Below are 6,000 nucleotides of genomic sequence, written 5' to 3'. Positions count from 1 at the left end.
TTCACAGATATCCAATGGAGTTATTTTGGGCATTCAGATATTAGGTGGCTTGGGCTCTCAATTGCTGATTCGCAAAACCTTCACTAGCAATTTGCTTGTGGGCTAGCCATTTTTTAAAATTATTTTGTAAGTCCTGGTCTTCTCTGGCTACATTCTTGAATCATTAGAGTGAAGTATCTATATATTCTTTGTCAAGCTTCTCCAAAAAATTTGTATTGTTTCCATCCTTGTTTTTTTTTGTTTCCTTTCGATTTCTGTGTATTTCTTTTTCTTTCTTGCAATTTGTGTTGCTGGTTCATCATATACTTCGCAAGCATTCTCTAGTATGGTTTTGTATTTGAGGTTTGTTGAGGCAGGTGTTCATAGTGATCCTTCATCATCAGCATTGTCATACCTGTTTAACTTTTGATGTACTGCCCCATGTTTTATGGTGGCCATATATGCATGGTTGATTTTAATGATGCTTAGTCTACCTTCTTTTCATGGTAGGTATATTTTGTTTATGCATTGCCTTCGGTATATTATTTTATGTAATTGTAGCAGCTTCCTTGTTTTTTCATCTATCCTATTGAGCTTACATCTCACTTTTATTATTTTACTTTGCTTAGTTTTATGAGATCAAGTGACTGCATCCTGAGGCTAACACTGATTTAATTATGATTTGAATTTATATCTGAGAGCTCTTTAATAAATATGTTGCCCTTATTACTGCTATGAGTATCCTGTTACAGTTCGAATCTAAGGATTGTGAGTTCTCATATGCTTCATTAAGTTTGATTTATCTGAACTAGAATATCTACAAGTTTCACAAGAATGTGGTTTTTCCCCAGTATGAGTTCTTAGATGTTTAACTAGCGCTGATTTTACAGAACAAGAATATCCACATACTTCACAAGAATGTGGCTTTTCCCCAGTGTGAATTCTCATATGTGTCACTAACGTTGATTTTTCAGAACAAGAATATCCACACACTTTACAAGAATGTGGCTTTTCGCCAGTGTGAGTTCTCATATGTTTAACTAACGTTGATTTTTCAGAACAAGAATATCCACATACTTCACAAGAATGAGGCTTTTCGCCAGTGTGAGTTCTCATGTGTTTCACTAATGTTGATTTTTGAGAATAAGAATATCCGCATACTTTACAAGAATGTGGCTTTTCGCCAGTGTGCGTTCTCATATGTGTCACTAACGTTGATTTTTCAGAACAAGAATATTCACAAACTTCACAAGAATATGGCTTTTCCCCAGTATGAGTTCTCATATGTGTCACTAAATGTGACTTTCGCGAACAAGAATATCCACAAACTTCACAAGAATGTGGTTTTTCCCCAGTGTGAATTCTCATATGTATTACTAATGTTGATTTTTGATAACAAGAATATTTACAAACTTCACAAGAATGAGGCTTTTCTCCAGTGTGAGTTCTCAAATGTTTCACTAATGCTGATTTATCAGAACAAGAATATCCACACACTTGACAAGAATGTGGCTTTTCGCCAGTGTGAGTTCTCATATGCATTACTAATGTTGATTTTTGAGAATAACAACATCCGCACACTTCACAAATATGAGGCTTTTCGCCAGTGTGAGTTCTCATATGTTTAACTAACGTTGATTTTTCAGAACAAGTATATCCACATACTTCACAAGAATGCGGTTTTTCCCCAGTGTGAGTTCTCATATGTGTCACTAAACTTGACTTTCTAGAACAAGAATATCCACAAACTTCACAAAAATGTGGCTTTTTGCTAGTGTGAGTTCTCATATGTTTCACTAATGCTGACTTTTGAGAATAAGGGTATCCACACACTTCACAAGAATGTGTTTTTTCCACACTTTTTACCTGCATTCTTTCTACAATTGATCTTGAAATAAGATTATCAACAAAGTTATAAAAATATGCTATTTTATCCTCGCTTGTTAGGTTTAATTTTCAGATATTGAACCGAATTTCATTTGAAAAACGAAATGCCATCTACTTCACAAGGCTATTGCAGTCATCTGGTGTTCATTCTCTTATATTTTTACTGCTATGGTTTCATGTCCTGTAAAAATTAATGTCTTTTCAAAAGCCAATTATCTTTGGAAATCTTTTATTTAATCTTGAAACACCTTTTGATCCATTTTAACATCAAAAGCACGTTTTACAAAATTATATGATCTTTGACATGCGTGATATGTTCGCCACTATTCCACAAAAGTTGTTAAAGACTATCTAGTATAATAAATCTTCTCACAAATTTTACTGCTAGTTTTCCCATCAAATAATGCTAAAAGAAAAAGGTGATCCATTAATATTCACTGAATAGGTTCAAGCAGGAACATCTGTAAAAGATGAAATTTAATATTTTTAGTATTGAATTATAATTATTTTGTTTTTGTCAATATTGTTGAATTGAATTCATAACCTTTTGATAATTTATAATAAAAAGTCAAATGAGACCCACTAGAAAAAAAAACAACAGTTTTCTACCTTTACACAGAACCAATCGATAAGCTGTTCCTCAATATATAGTCTAGAGAATAATTGTATGAAACAGGTGGCGCTTATATATGCATACATACAAATATGAGTCTTAATACGAACTATTGCTATAACAGAAAATTTCCATAAATTCATCAAAAAACTTTTTACTGCATACAATTGTTTTTATCTTACTCAAGCATGCACATAAATATATTGTTGATAGACGAATATATAAAATTTAAAAATATATCGAAACTTTCTTAAAAGAGGACAATTCAATGCCTAAAATATCATTAATTTGTTTGAAAAAAAACAAAAAACAAAAAAACTACTGTAATGTTCTATAGTTTTTACTTTTGAATTTATATATTTTTGTTTTTTTCTGATATATTTTTCAATTTTTCAGTTCTATTATTCAAATCTACTGTTTGTTTGAAGACTGAAGGATCGGTCGAAAATTATGTACCTGTGAAAAAGTTAAAAAATTCTTTTTTCATAATATTAGTTTGTATTCCTGCATGTCACCAATTAAAAATGAATAAAGAAAAAGTTAGAGGTTTTTATACTTTTCATATTCTTTTTTATACATTTCCATTCATATATATATATTAGTGGTGGGACGATTAATCGGAATCGGAATCGTTAATCGTAAGAATCGTGTATTTTGGGAGGTATCGGAATCGGAATCGCATCGTTAAAAAATACCTTAATTTTCCGATTCCTTCATTACGATTCTTTTAGTCTGATGTTGAAAAAAAAGAAAAAAAATTCCTGATATTTCTAACCGCAAGAGAGAAATGTAGCATGTTATAAAAAGAAACCAAAGAAATTCATTATTAACACGGCAATGCTTAGTGCCCCTCCCTTACAAGGTTCATTCATTCAGATCTATTGTAATCAAAACTACAAAAGAGTTAACTTGAGAAGAAGTATGCAGGGCTCTACATTGCGAGTAAAAATAAAAAAACGCTTATCTTTTTTGGCGATTGTTTTTTTTTACTGACAAATCTTCTAATACTGAATGAAAATGCTTTTTCAACTTATATTTTCTTAAAATAAAACGAGCAAAGTCAAATTATTTAAACAGTAAACGGTTTAATAGAACAATGTACTTTTTTTCGTTTTTTAAAAGAAGGCTTTTGAAAGAAATATCTCTAAAATGAAATTGATCACGTTGTATTATTTTGCAAAGTTTTGACAGTAGTCGGCTTCTTTTGAAGTTTCAAAAAAATCGACCCCATACCTATCTCTTCCAAATCTAAAGGTATTAAATAACCCCTTCGTTAATTCAAGGGTAATTAATTCAATTCAGTCAAGTTTTTTTTTTAATCTAATTGAAATAAAATCCATTTTTTTTATTTTTTTCTCCAGAAAGATAAAACCCTGAATTTGATTATATTAAAAGCAGAATAATATAATCTTTTTTCTAGAATTTTAAATTGAAAATTAAAAGTGTTTTGCGCAGTTTTTTGCCGAACGAAAAAGAAATTAATATATATATATTTAAAAGGTTTTGTAATCAATTAATTTTTATGTCTAAATAATATTTACGATTAATTAAATAATTTCATTTTAAAAAGTATTTATAAATAGAATTTTACTTAAGACTTATAGTTTAGCGATATGGAACCGCATCAACCATGTGTGAATTGAACACAGTCAACCAAAAAAAAAATTCAAAAGAAAATGCATATTTGTATTTCATTATGTAAACTTTTATACATTGGATTCAAAAATTAAATTCTATAAGTTTTTTTTGTTAACTACCGGTTGGTACAATTTACCGCCCCATCCCTTTATATTTTTTTCTTTTTGTCTTTTTTAGCGGATTTTTTTTTTTTTTTTTTTTTACACAGTGATCACCACTTATCAAGGCCCGGAAGCCACTCAGGGATAAGGGTTATTGCAAGTACATTACGTTAGTGTGGAGATTTGATGAAGTGTTTAATTAGGGGGGGGCGGTTCATTAGGAATTTGTTTACATTGGACTTGAAGACATCCAAGTTGTAGTCCGGAGGGAAGCAGGCAGACGGAACAGAGTTCCACAGGCGTGCAGTTCTAAGAAAGAAGCTTTGTTCATGGAATCTATGTTTAGGTTTAGGCACAGATAAAGAGTGGGTGTAATTATTGATAGTGTTTTTTGCAAGACAGGTTTTTCTTGTGAAAGTTTGGCGAGGGGGACCATTGATTAGAGCTCAGTCGAGCACCTGCAATGAAAATAATGATAAAGCAGAGAAAAACTCGCAACATCACTTCTGTGAGAAAAAAGTTGTAGGAAAAGAGGCTACGAAGTCTATTTTGAACTCTGTCAAGGCAGGATAAGTCCTTTCTAGCAGCTCCTGCCCAGATGTGGCAACAGTACTCCATCCTTGGACATACGTGGCTCTTATATAGATAGAGAATTGCATCAGTAGTGAGATATCTTCTGGAGCGGTAGAAGGATCCCACCATCTTTCCAGCGACCTCGGCAACAGACTTTATGTACGTGTTCCATTTCAGATCAGGAGTAAAGGTCAAAACCAGAAGCTTGTCAAAACACAGGGCCTCACCCAGACGAGAGCCATCCATCACAATTGATGCCAGCTGGGGATCAGAGCGTTGATGATGTAAGGATAGGAGTTTGGTTTTAGATGCATTAAACGTAACCAGCCACATCTTCCCCCACTGAACCACGCGCTCGAGATCAGAGGAGAGAGAATCCGAGAGAACTTTGTCATTTACAGCCTTTGATGTGTTGCCGTAAATGGTCGTGTCATCAGCATAGATGTCAACGAATGATTTAAGTATGTGTTTAGGGAGGTCATTGATGTATATCAGGAAGAGAGTTGGGCCCAGGATTGACCCCTGAGGGACTCCAGCATTTATATTGCAGGCCTCCGATTTTTGTCCATCTACCACTACTCTTATGAGCCTATCGGAGAGAAATGATTTAATGACTGAGAAAACATTTCCAGTTACCGTAGCTGGGAATCTTGTGAAGTAGACCCTTATGCCATACCTTGTCGAAGGCCTTTGATATGTCAAGAGCAATTGCCCTAGAAAGGAAGCCTTTGTCAAGAGATTCACTAATCCTGTGGGATATAACCGTCAGCACATCTGCGGTAGATCTTGCAGAGCGGAAACCATATTGTGTGTCACTAAGAAGGTTATTCCTGCTGAGGTGGTTGACTATTTCTCTATTTAATATGGATTCCAGCAACTTACTCATAACACACAGGAGACTTATTGTTCTGTACTGAGAGAGAGATGACTTATCACCTGAATTCTTAAATACAGGGCAAACTGATGAGGTCTTCCAGGGGGTCGGAAAGCACTTCTCCTTAAGGCAGCACTTAAATAGTTTCGTAAGTATGGGAGCAAGTTCTGGTTGAAGCTTTTTTAACACTATAATTGGGATGCCATCAGGGCCAGTTGCCTTACTAGAATCTAGGTTCTTGATTAGCTTGGCGACCTCATGCACGGATATTTGTATGTTACCTAGCTTGTTCTGTGTTGTAGGAGGAAATATGGGGAGTTGATGGCCTTCGTCGC

The 6,000-nt window shown here is 33.9% G+C and overlaps 1 long non-coding RNA gene across 1 annotated transcript in view; it reads right to left on the bottom strand.

The window, feature by feature from the left end:
* Positions 1–261: 261 nt before the first annotated feature.
* Positions 262–6,000, bottom strand: part of LOC145263037 (uncharacterized) — a 42,729-nt gene continuing 36,990 nt past the window's right edge. The window contains exon 2 of the long non-coding RNA XR_013864456.1: positions 262–2,327. This is a non-coding gene — a long non-coding RNA (uncharacterized LOC145263037). The remainder of the gene's footprint in view (positions 2,328–6,000) is intronic.

This window comes from Euprymna scolopes, chromosome 38 (assembly GCF_053919585.1).
Source record: "Euprymna scolopes isolate OS-2025 chromosome 38, ASM5391958v1, whole genome shotgun sequence".
Classification (NCBI taxonomy): domain Eukaryota; kingdom Metazoa; phylum Mollusca; class Cephalopoda; order Sepiida; family Sepiolidae; genus Euprymna; species Euprymna scolopes.
The sequence above is the reverse complement of the archived record's forward strand: the minus strand, read 5'-3'. Positions and strand labels throughout refer to the sequence as shown.